This window comes from Oenanthe melanoleuca, chromosome 4 (genome assembly GCF_029582105.1).
Source record: "Oenanthe melanoleuca isolate GR-GAL-2019-014 chromosome 4, OMel1.0, whole genome shotgun sequence".
NCBI classification, from domain to species: domain Eukaryota; kingdom Metazoa; phylum Chordata; class Aves; order Passeriformes; family Muscicapidae; genus Oenanthe; species Oenanthe melanoleuca.
The window spans coordinates 61910623-61923603 of NC_079337.1; the positions used below are offsets into that span (position 1 = coordinate 61910623).

At 42.4% G+C, this 12981-nt stretch overlaps 1 protein-coding gene and 1 long non-coding RNA gene across 6 annotated transcripts in view; one reads left to right on the forward strand and one right to left on the reverse strand.

Moving 5' to 3' along the window:
* NSD2 (nuclear receptor binding SET domain protein 2) overlaps positions 1 to 12981 on the reverse strand; it is a 98183-nt gene that overhangs the window by 71208 nt on the left and 13994 nt on the right. For 3 of the 5 annotated variants that reach the window (XM_056490960.1, XM_056490961.1, XM_056490962.1), the window contains exon 1: positions 2274 to 2416. The exons of 1 other annotated variant lie outside the window; for it this stretch is intronic. The gene's annotated coding sequence lies outside the window, so the exon portion shown is untranslated. Of the gene's footprint in view, positions 1 to 2273; positions 2429 to 12981 lie in introns of those variants that run through there. One more of the 5 variants, XM_056490959.1, reaches the window with a different exon arrangement.
* Positions 3038 to 4270, forward strand: LOC130252897 (uncharacterized). Its single transcript, XR_008840461.1, has 2 exons — positions 3038 to 3222; positions 3339 to 4270. It is a non-coding gene; the product is annotated as an uncharacterized LOC130252897 (long non-coding RNA).

The window sequence follows — 12981 nt, forward strand, 5'->3', positions numbered from 1 at the left end:
AGTTTCTTCTGACATTTTCAAATAATATTTGATAAAGTAGTAGGTTTTACTATACTTTTAATACCTGGATTTTTCCAAGCATGTATGAGGGTGGATAGTCCTATAATCTTCACAAGAGCTAGTCATACAGTCTCCAGTAATATTTAGAGCATTTATATTCACATAATGAAACAACCTGTCAGATTTTCTGATGGTTGCATACTAGACAAAAATCCATGTATGATTTAATATATGGGATATAGTTACTGAAGCAACCAAAAATTGCATATACTCCAAGTACTGAGCCCTGAGTAGCCCTGCAAAACACTGGTTTAATTTAATTATTTCATCCAACAGTCAAATAACCCACAGTCAAATTCACCACACTGTGAAACTGAGGAGTTTATTAACATTGATATGCTGCATTTCTCAAGCAAAATTCCCACTGCAAACAAGCAAGTAATAGCTTCAGCAATAAGTTTACAGATATTCTACTAACACAGGAACATTTTGGTAAAGAATCAATTTATTCTTGCAGCTGAAGCCACACTTTCCATGTGTAAGGAATTTTAGTAACCTTATACATACATATATATATATATATATATATATATCTGTTCGCTTAAGGCACCAGCAAGGACTCTTTGCAAAATCTATTACAAACTTCACTGCCACCCTAGTGTTTACCTTCCTTGGATGCATGCAAAGGCTAAAAGCCAAACATATCTTCCTTTTCCTTTTTTTCTTTTTTTTTTTTAAAGCAGGCCTATTTAGCTTACTCAGTGCGGGGTGCACTAGCTCCTAAATTTAACCATCATCATAAAGCAATTTTAATGCAAACACCAATAAGAAAATATTCATTCACACAAAATACATGGGCAGTGACTGATACTAGCCTCTTGCTCGCCTTATGTCTGTTTGCAAGAAGCCCATTTTCTCTGAAATCTGTTTAAATATGGTATTTACCATCTCTGTACTTCTACTAGTGTTTACTCCTCCTTTCAGCCGACATATTTTAAAAAAAGCCAAAACCAAAAAGCAAGTATAAATACGTTCAAGAAGTATGGCAAATTCCCTTCTCCACCCCCAGAGCGGTAAAGCCACAGCAGATGAGCTGTAACTATGGCCTTGGGAATACAAGTTCCCACACAAATATCAATTCAAGTTACAAGAGCCCTGTCCTCTTGTACTTAATGAATATTGAGCCAACGAGCCCGCACGCCTTCGCAGGAATGTTTTCTTTCCATTTTCCTAACAAGGCTGTGCTCCCATACCGGTCCAGGATGGACTGCAGAAGGGTGTAAGTAGAAAGATCATCACACCAGTGTTTGGAGGAGGAATAAATCAAACATGGCTTCCCCCTCCATACATTTCCAGAGTTACATTCCCTCCTGCTGCCGTACAATCTCAGTGCTACCCAGCGGGAAGGGGCAGGGGCAGCCCCCACCCCCCACGGCCTCACGGCCACGGGGGGACATCTGCAGCCTCACTACCCCTTAATGGGGCGGCTTAAACCCTAGGGAGGGATTTTTCCCCCCTTCCCATCGGTGGTGTCCCCCCGCTCCGGTTTTCTTTCTGATGTGCACTGATTGATCCCCCGCTCCCCGCGGAGGGAGGTGGGACGGGTGGGCACCTCTCCTTCACCCCTTTATGCTGCCCCCGACCTCCCGCAGCGCCGAGGAGGAGAAGGAGGCGGTCAGGGGGGAAAGGATGAAGCTGCAACAGCCGGGACTCCGGCTCGGCATCGCTCCTTTCCGCTCCTCCGCCACCCGAGAGTCAGGCCCAGCCAGCGGCACAAATGCTGCGGCAGCCTCCGGGGGGGACGGGGGGCAGGCGGGGGACCCGCGGCCCCGCAGCGAGGGCCAGGTACGGGGGGAGGAGGGGGGAGCGAACAAAAAAGCCCTCCTCCGGAGAACGGGGGAGCGGGAGCCGCGGGCTGCCCGGGCAGATGGAGACGGTAAGTTTGAGGGGAGCGAAGCCTCGGCGGAGGCGAGTCCCCGAGGGAAGCGTCGCGGCGGGAGGGGGGCGCGGATGCCCCGCCGCGGAACCCCCCGTCCCCCACGCCGGCTCCGCTGCGCTCCCGCGGGGCAGGGCCCGCGGTCCCGGCCCGGGAGGAGGCTCCCGGTGCCCGCGGCGAGGCGCGGACCCGGGCGGCAGCATCCCCGCGGGCGGGCGAGCCTCGCCGCCGCCGCCTCCCGCCGCTCCCGCCTCCCGCCCGGGGCCTGCGGGAACGTGCCCCGGGTGCCTCCCCCCTTCCCGCGGGGGAGAGCCAGCCGCGCTCCCGGCCTACCGACCTGTGCCCTAGCGCATCCTTCTCCCCGGGGAGCCGGGCGAGGCGGCGGCGGTATCTCGGTGCCGGGGAGCGGCGGGAGCCGAGGCGACACAGCGGCAACAGCGGCGGCGGCGGCTCCGGCGGGTCCTGCGCGGCGGCCCCGCCCCCTCCTCCGGCCAGAACCAGCGCGAAAAATCGGCGGCGCTGATTGGCCGCCGCCGCCGCGCGGCCCCCGGAGCGGCCGTTTCAAATCCCCCCGCGCGGAGCCGCCCGCACGCGCGGCCGCCGGGAGCGCCGCCCGCCGGCAGCGGGGCCGGGGAGCGGGGCCGGGACGGGGAGCGGGGCCGGCGGCAGCGGGGCCGGGGAGCGGGCGGCGGGCAGTGGGGACGGGACGGGCAGTAGGGCCGGGAGCGGGCAGCGGGGACGGCGGCAGCGGGGCCGGACCGGGCGGCGGAGCTGTGGCAGCGGCAAGCGGGGCAGCCCGGCAGAGAGCGGAGGCCACAGAGCGAGGTGGGGCCAGACCCGCTCGGGGGAACCGGGCTCGCCGCCCCCAGGTGGGCGAGAGCGCGTCCAGGCCCGCCCACCCCGGTGGGAAGCGCTTTTGTAAAAACATCTTTATGTTGTTATTATTTACGTCCCCTGGGGTACGGGGATGCTGGCCGTGAGCCGTCCCCAGGTGCGCAAGAATGTATTAAACCCACCTCCCCTCTCTCCCCGAAAGGGAATATACAGAGGTCGGCGAAAAACCTTTAGTTTTAAATATCTTTATATTATAATTTTTCTCCTCCTGGACGGCTGAAAAGTGCTCTCACCGCTGGCCCAGCCACCATACACGTGCGCTTTCTGAGAATGCTGATTTAAGCCAAATGTTTTGACTTTCCGTGCAACTGCAGACAATTTGGAGGCTGTCGAATAGTTGTAAGAACCGATGTGTGCCTAGCTGCGAATTATCTGGGCTGTCTCTTCTGGAAGTATGGCTTGGGTTATTTATTTATTTATTTATTTTTTTAAAGCTTGCATCAAAATAAGTACATGTGCTTGTAATTTGCCAATTGAAAACACAGCGCTTTTTTTTTTTTTTTTTTAGGTCAAATCGTTAAACAGCCGTCATGTTACAATAGGAACAAATATTCTCATGAACCGTTGCACCAGATAAAGTAAAGCAGGTAATGGCCAGGTTTTTCAAGCTTTCAGTGGTTTAATAAAGGATTTATGGAGCACTGAGTACCTGTGTGTGTGAGCAAGGTGGAGAACAGGCTCCTCGGTGCTATGGATACTGCATTAACCTGGTAGCTAAGGGCCTGTCACAACTCCTGCCGAAGGTAAACAGATGATAATTGTGGGAGGGGAAACACATCAGCATCATACTTCATGGATAATGGTGAAATTAGGCCATCTGTTGCAGAAAGGCTCTGTTTATTTTTTACACGATCCTTAATTTGCTTTCATATGTTCAAGTTTGTTGATGTTTTTAGGTGAGTGTTTAATGGTGGCTGCATGGCAGTTAGCAGTTGAACAGTGCAAATTTAGTGCTAAGTACTTGGTAATGAAAATCTTAATCATTAGCTGATTAAAACTTTAAGCTGAAGGTGGCTGGAGGAGATCTGTCTGCAGTGATAAAGGTACCTTAACTTGTTTTACAGCCTTTCTGTGGAAAAAAAAAATACTATCTTTAAGGTGTTAGACAAACAAGATTTAGTTTCCCAATGTCAGTGTTTACAGCACTAAAGAGAAAGATAAAGTGCCATTACATTTTAAAATAGCTAATTTGGATTAGAAGCTGTGACAGCTTTATCCAGCTTCCTTTCTAAAGTTCAGTTAAATTCAGTCACAGAAAAACTAAAGATCCTTTCTAATTAAAAATAGAGACACCAGTATCAATACAAATAAATAGAAGTACAAGTATGTGAATCCTGTTGTTTATGTAAGAGAATATACAGGCTTGCTTTTCTTCATAGCTGAACAATAAATCTAACACACTGAAAGTACATAGCATGGGTGTTTTCTGTTCCCCTCCCCCCCCTCAAAAAAATCCCCTAACTTCCATAAGAAACATTAATTATCAATAATTTGTGTCATACAAATGCTTTATCCATGTTCTCTTGGAAATAAATTCTTTCTGCAGGCCTGATGATATAAAATCATCTTTATGCATGACTTACAAAAGAGAAACAGATTTTCAATTTGTACTTATCACTAATGCATAATATCCTACAGATAACAGTTCCTATATTTGCCTTCTGTGTAAGTGGAAGGATTCTGTTATCATGGCCAAGGTGACAAATCTTCCTTAGTCCTTAAATTCCTGTAGATCACTGGCCTTGTCTGTGAGACCAAGAGTTGCAACCTTGTAATTACTTCCTGATAAACTCACCATGCAGATTTCCAGGAAAGCTTATGCTGGGAGTTAACACTTTTAGCTGGAATACTACCAGTTTATACTGTAGATAGGCATTGGTGCAAACTTGTCCAATGTCTTGACCCTTTAAATAAAAATTGTGCTTGCAGGTTTTTTAATTTTCAAAATGATTTGCCATTTCCTTGAGCTCTTATTGTGGTAATAAAGATACCTCATTTTTCTGCTGCAGTACAGAAAGAGGCTGGTCCTTTGCAAAGGGTATAGTTATGTGACACTTCTGAAAAGTGAGTTCAAAAAAGCTTTAACTTCTCAAGGTGGAAATGCATATGCAGTGCAGAAGAAGCTTGTGCTGACAAATCACAGGCATGCTGCATTACACTTGAGTGATAGCTTTGAAAGAGTTGAAGGAAATGTCCTCTAATCAGTTTCTAGTAGTCACAATTTCCCAGACTGAATCTCTGGGAGATTTTGTTCTTTCATTATATTTCCTTGTGATTTTAAATTAGCCAATATATTTTAGCAGTTTTGGTTTCAATGGCCTATCCAAGAAATAGCACAACTAGAGCAAATAAAAGTATTCATTTATCAGTGACTCCTGTTTTATTTGGTGTGTAAAATTAAAATTTCATTGCTACTGACTTTCAACTTTTCTGGATATATTGTGTTAAACAGTATCACAATTAATATCCCTCTTTCAACTCAAAGGCATTTAAACAAATGTAGTGGTAGCCTGCTGTCCTAGAACTATTTAAATATTTTGGAGATTATCAATTAGTTACTAGGCCGAAAGGTAATTTGCAATTCAAGCACTTTTTCAAGGTCACTTATTCAGCAATAACTGAAGTCAGTGCCCTGGCTTCAGGCATGTGCTGGAATTCTGAAGAAGTTTTGTTTTGCTGCCACCACAGGGACGGTGAGTGCCGGAGAATCCAAGGCCTTGTGCTGCAGTTGCTGTAGTTCCACTGTGTTAGACAGAGCTTGGGAACAAGCAGTGTGTGTGGCATTGCTCTGTGCAACAGTGCACAGCTCCCTTCTCAGTGCTGTTGAGGAGGGGATGGGGCACATTTTAGGGTAATTGTTGCCTTTAGAAGTGATGGGGACCAGTAGTCCCTGTGCTGAACTTTGCCATTCCCCTGGCAAACAGCAAAGACAGTGCAGTTCACCAGCAGTTTAATCTCATTGTAAATCTGTGGCAGGAAGCTTGTGTCTGCATTTCTCTCCTGTATGGATGTTAAGGATTGATTGCTTTCTAAATTCCTTTCTTGTACCCATTTTGATTTTTGTTTCAGGATTTTATATAGTAGTCTGTCTATTATGTGTTTTACTGCATGCAGGCTATCTTGGTGGCAATGCTAACTCTAAGTATTGCTAGACTGAAATTACATGAGTGTAGTCCATGCATTAATCAGGTATTGCTATATTAGTAGAGCAGCACAGCATGTTTGCAGTGTTTATTGTATTTAGGTAGAATAAGTACTGTATTAGGCCACATAGAATCTACAGATTGTAGTTTTTTTATTTCGCAGACTTTTCCACATATTGGGGATGAACACTGAAGACGTTACGGTTCAAACCATGAGCACACTGGTAAAGTTAATGCTGCCCACTGTCCTGTTTTGATGGAGCACTGATGCAGAGGTACCTGCTCAGTGTTATCCCTGCTATCACCACGACACTTTCTTGCTGGCAGCCCATCACCTGTGCACTGCCTTTGGCCAACAGTCCATGTTTTTCTTTGGAATAATTGTTGTTTTCAACCTGTCTGAACTTATCCTTAGCCAAGTATAGCCTAACATGGACACTGATCTTCAGCCTGACAGTCCATGTATCATTATGTATCATTACAACTGTTAAGAAAAATCTTTGTGTTAGTCTTTGACCATACTGCATGCTGTTTAATAAGGACACAGGAAGCTGCTGATCTAGAATTAAGAAACAACAAAATATGAAATTTAAAATTAGTGTTTCAAAATATTTTACATCAATTGTAGCACATTCATCTCAAAATGATAGTAATAAATGTGTTGTAGAGAACTTGGGCATATGTTTGCTAATTAATTTGAATGAAAATTTGTTGAAAATGGTTCCTTGAAAAATTTGACGTGTATTAGAATCACTTTTTAATTATCTTGAAAAATAAGAAGGTACAGGCTTTTCAGACTTTGTGTAACTCCATTTAAAAATGGAGTAATGGGTTTTTTTAATAGAAAGTTGATTCCTTGGGAAAAAGACTATAATCCACTTTGAGAATTTTAAATAGAATTAGTCTCTGTCCAAATGAGGGATTTCTTAAATGCAGCCACAGTTTATGGCTTAAATACTGATGAGAGTAAAATATGATTACCTGATGAAAAAACACAGTTAAATGTGTATCTTCTTCATACTACGAGTTACAGCAGCCTGTTTACCAGGTATGTTTTTAGATAGGAAAAGAATAGAGTTAAATATCACTTTTGTTGTAAATACCTATTTGTGTTTGCATCATTTGTGTTGAGCAGAAGGAAGGGAAGTGTAATTGAGGGAGCAAAAGGAAGAGGAAAGTTGAACATGTGAGGGAGTGGGATACATCTTCAGGGCAAGACAGAGGCCACGAGAAAGGAAAATTGAGGAGCATGTCCCTGCTGTTTTCCAGTGTTGGGATGATAAAAACCAGCTGTGTACCAGTTCTTAGCAGCTAACGTGCTTCAGCTTGGTATAAGTAACTTCAGTGAATCAATAAATTTATCTATCTAGAAGTTGTATGTCTCTAATTATCTTCCCCACCAGTATGACTTAATTTAAACATTGCTGACATTCAGAATAAATCTAATCTATGTAGAAACACACAGCTTGAGGATTCAAAACATATTAACTCTACTATCTATTGATAGCATAGTGTTACTGTGTTTCTAAACAAAATCTCACTTAGAAGTATAAATTTCAAAATACATTTATAATCAGAATTAATGTTTAGCACAACAGAGCAAAAATATTGTTTTTTGCAATATATTTAGTATGCGTTTTTAGATCTTACAGAGTTAAGCTTTAGCCTTAACTAGCCAAGTCTTAGCTTTTAAGGAACTGTAATGTAGGTTTGAATGTTAAATTCTTCTGCATTTCAAATTGCTGACTTATGTTTAATCTTCACATAACTATTGGTCAGCGATAATCACAATGTGGTAAGTTATATAGCAAAGGAAGTCTTGAAGAGTGTTTTTTTTTTCAGTTTGGCAGAGAAGTGACTATTGATATTTCCACTCTCTGCTGGGGCTGAAGAATAAAGTTTGTTAAGGGTTGAATAGGCCAGATAGATAATGCTACTACTGTTTTCAGCAGATGCTAATGCAGTGTTTTATTTTGCACATGTATTAATCTTTGCTGCCTCAGTACAGAGTGGTGAGGGTAACTATGTCGGTCCTAAAGGTTAATTTCATTCTTTTTTAAGGCATGCCATTATTCTGTTAACAGTAATTGCTTTTTTTTTTTGAATGATTAATTTGATCACATGAACTGTTTCTAATTATATTGGTGACTGGCAATTTCCTGTACTGAGAAATTGTAGTTGTGATCATATCCTATTTACTCAGTGTATATGCCTTGAGAAAGATGCTCACTGACAGGCATTTTCAGAAATTGCCACTAATTTCAAGAATTGTTTGGAGACTTTATATAAGATGCTAAACACTTGTTTTACATTGGTGTTGAGTATGTGCAAATGTACTTGACAAATGAGGGCTGAAACAACTGGATGTGAGGCGCAGGATGAGCAGGATTGCAAATGCAGGCCTATCTGCTAAATTATCACCTGTGCTGTCACTGCTGTGAGAACTGAAAGGAGTGGGATGTGTTTCTTGAGCATTGTGCAGTGTTGTTACACTCGAGCTGGGTATGCTCACTGCTGTAAGCTGTTTGCTGGCTTCAGTTGCTGTTGATGAGCCCGAGCGTGCGCGGTGCCAGCGGTGCAGCACTGAGGCTGCAGCTTGGTGAGCAGCCCTGAGCTGCTGGGCTGCCTGCAGGGTCACACTGAGCTCCCCTGGCAGCAGCTCGGCCCTACACGCAGCACTGAATTAAACTGGTTCAAATGAAGTATGTACCCAGCAGAGAAAGGTGCTGGGCTTGGCCAGGGTGTAGGACACTGCCTGCCTGTGAAGATTCAGCCACTCTGTCTCACGCTGAAGCTGGGCATGGTTGTAGTACCACTGTGCTAAGAATAGCATCATTCCCACTTTTGCAATTGCTACAGCAACTGGGTGTGTAGTGTTTGCTGAAGGGCTGATGTTATGTGCATCTTCTGGGCCTGAGCTCGTTCTTCAAAGCTGTTGGCACTGGTTCCACAGGACATGATAGGCACTTAAATGACATTCAGAATCAAGGAGTCTGTGATTTAAAGCCCCAACTTCTGTCTCACCGCAGAAGTGCTTCATAGGGCCCAGAAAAGGTACTTTTGCCTCTTAGTATAAGTATGCCACTGATAACATCACCAAGAGCTGCAGTACCAGGATCCTGAAACTGAGCATTCTCTCTGGTAATCTGACATTCAAAGCCTTCAAAGGAACGCATTCAAGGCCTTCAAAGTGCAACCAAGTGCTTTGCCTCAACATACCATCTTAAATGCATGTTCTACATGTGCTCCTTATTTCACTGTTATAAAAAAACTGTTATATTTGCCTGTATTTGGAATGACTCTGGCCAATAGATGTACTTATCAATAAGTAGTCTCTGCAGCCCCAGTCATGTATGCTCCAATACAGCTGTAATGCCCAGTGCCTGGGGGGGACCCTGGTCTAGCCCACTGTAGATCTGCAGGAACAAAGAGCTGCAAGATTTTTATATGTGCTCCCTGATTTGCCTGTAGCCTGTCCTCAAGGATCCTTATAGGTAGGCAGCCTGTAGGCCTGACATGAATATAGTCCTCACAGTAAAGAACCTCATCAGATGTTCACTGGTTCATTAGATCCCTGCCCATTACACTCAGGCTGCCTCTCCTGCTGCATGTTACCCTTCCTCATTACCTCTGCCACCTCTTAAGGCTGGGATATTTACCTGTTTACCAGCTCCTGCTGCCCAGCTACAATCCAGCTACTGTCTGCCTTCATCTGTCTGGTGCCATCCTAATAAATTATGAGGCATGTGCTCAGAATTTACCACTTTGCTGACTGTATGAACAGCAAACAGAAATCTGAACGATGCTTTGGAGATGCTTTTTACAATGCAATATAAACACAGTGAGTGGGTCTCTTCAGAAGTCTGTGGATATGCCCACACTGGGATAGTTGCTTGGCTTAGCTGATTCAGGAAAGAATATAAAGAAGTCATTGATTCAATAGGAAACATTTATCCAAGAGTTGTGTTCAAAATGTTTAGGTCTCAGAATGAAATTTTACTTTGATAATTGTCCATATTAATTAAAAACTTGCTTTGGCTTCTGAGAATTAATTTCTAGGTTGGTTTAAATATGATCATATTCTTTAATTTCCTTTTCTTAGAACTGTTGGCAAATTAATTGTATATTAAGTCTTGAGTATTAATTTAAATTATTTTTAAAATTAAATTAATTAATTACATTTTTAAGATTTCATTTATGACCCAAGTGTACTTGCCCTTTAAAAAGTTCAAAGGGCTTACAAGCCTTACATGTTCATATGGAACCAGCAGAGGAGCCCTCAGCATGTGTATGTCCTGTAAGCAACATTGAAATATAATTGTTAAATGGTGTCTTCTGAAGGTAAGAGCTGTGGTTTTTGTAAACCTTTTGCACATTCATGTATGTGTGCCAGGCAGACAAGCACTCTGGGTTTGAAAGATGACCCCCTTTTGAACTATAACCATCCTTCTCAGTATGATTCCCAGGGAGAAAAGCTTGTTCCAAGTACTTTGGATTTATGTAGGCCCTGTGGAGTTCACTGGTGGGTTTATTTGGCAGGTGGGCCTTATTAACCTGCCAGCAAGGGACTGTTTGACCTGCTTGGGTCTGTAGAGCTTGTAAATAAAGATTCTGTCAGGGAAGAGAGATTCTCTTGTGCTTCAGACTATTTATATCTCTTCTAACTGTGGCTGTTAAAGCTTATAAAGAAACAGAAGGTCTGGGATGTGAGACAGAAAACCCTGAGGGAGTTTTAAGTGTTGTATTTGGATTGCTGTGTTAATATCCTAAAATAAACACAGCATGCCAGAAAATGGGGAATATTTTTATTGTAATTATTATTAACTCAAAGACATGAATTATTGGTTATTGAATGGAGCATGGCTGAGCTTGGCTGTAGGGGACAATAAAATCACCTCTTAATTTAACACTAACAGCTATTGGCAATCAATGGGAACCAGACATTTAATCAGCTTCATTTCTCTCTTTTTTTTTTTGCTATCTTTTTTTCCCTTTTTTTGCATTGTGTTCAAGTTTAATAATTGCTAGTATTTACATTTTTTACAGCTCAGGTTAATAATGAATACAATAAGTTTACAATCAATTGTAATCATAATAAAACTATGATAGACTCTCCATCAACAGAATAATTTTAATTGGACAGAAATATTATATTGAAAGATGTATTGTATTACAGATTGAAAAAAATCCTTTTAAGAAGTCTTTTCATCTATCTAGTGAAGGTCTAATTATAGATCCCTTTCTAACTCTGCAGCATGTAATTTTTAATAGGTGTATCTTATTTCATGAAAAGACTGCTATTTTATTTATATTCCTTATAATGTAAGAAAATGTTTTTCTTTTACTCAGAAGCTATCAGTTTGGACTAGCTGAACAATCTTTTTGGGAAAGTTTTCCTTCTGTTTCAGCAGGCCTACTCAGACACCCAAGTGCTTCTGCAGATCAAATGACACTGAGTTCAGTGTCTGCCAGAGTTGAGATTTTGAGTCTGTATGCCTTCATTCTGTATGTTCATTCATTTGAAAGATGGTTTTGGAATATTTTCTGCCTTGTGTCCTGAATGGACTCAACAAATGTTTTTTGATCTTAGATTGGACTGATCTGTATTTAGGCATTTTGTTTTAAAACATTTTATATTAACAGTCACCAGTTATAGAGAATCTGTTGAATTTACAATTGCAGACATACTGTCTGCAAGAGTATTTCACCCTAGAGCTGCTGCAGTGGCCCAGGAGAACTCACTATTGAGGAAAGACAAATAGGGTATTACTGCTGATGCACACTGAGTGAAGAATGGCTTCCAAATTTTTCTAGTCACCAAAACTTTACAAGTGGAAGCCACTTGGGAGAAACATGAAGACAGGCCCTTTCTTCTTTTGTTCAACCTCCCTCCCAGCAGGCATCTCTTTTGTGAGCTGGATGCCCTGGCTCCCAGCCCTGCTGTGATGTGGGACTGGCAAACTGCTGTGCACCTGTTCCAGAGGGATTAGGCACTGGTGACAGCCCATACCCAGAATTTCCTCCACACATGGTATTACCCTTACAAGTGAGTCAGAACCATTTCACTTAGAGCTTTTTATAGTTGCTGTTGAGGGTAATGATAATCATCCTAATAAAGTAAATTCTTAACCTCTCATACTGAAGAGTTTGCCATTGGTTGAAGAAGATACCAAGCTGCCCTTCACTCCCATCCCTATCAGCTTTATCAGCAGTGGCAAAACACTGTTAAGCTTTTACAATCCATGTCTTTACAGTGGGAAGTGAGTGTTGTCTGGTGGATGAGATACCAGGCTGAGGCCAGAATTGACTCTGCTAATTAATTCACCATTGGGAAATCTAAGACTATATTACTTCCTCTGCTGTTTTGATTTTCCTAATGATAAATACATTCATTTGAGAATTCAATAAACAGCTCATGCTGAAAATCAAGTATGCCAGGATTGGTTTGCAGAACTGGGCTTTATGCTAAGTTTTCTAGTCCAAAGAATCAAATATTATCTGTATTGTATTCCTATATGTTGGTAAGGTAATTGATTACAGAAATAATATTAGTGTTTTTTTTCTCTTTTGTCTGTTGCTTACAAGCCTTTATGTCGTTTTAGTAGAACACAGTTTTTGATATAAATACTTTCTTTTCTTACTTTGAAAATTGTCCATATATAGTTCAGGGAATAAACATCCTAAATATGATTCCACCCAAGTCTCTCTTTTTTATTTTTACCATTTTCTCTTCTCTTTATCTCCTCCTTTTCCCTTTTTTTTTTTTTTTTTCCCCTCCCTTTCTGCAAGTACATAAAAAGAATCAGGCACTTCCTGCTATCCCTAAGCACAAATTTAGTTCCTGGTATATCCACTCTAATGTATTCAGGAAGGAAGGAATAATCTTTCTGAGGCTGTAGTGCTTTTACAGTGGCTGCAGTAGCTGTAGCTCAGACTGTAGCTCCATACTGGAGGAATTGTGTAATGTTTGATCTTTGGAAGTAATAAGGAACAGGCCCATTCATAGGT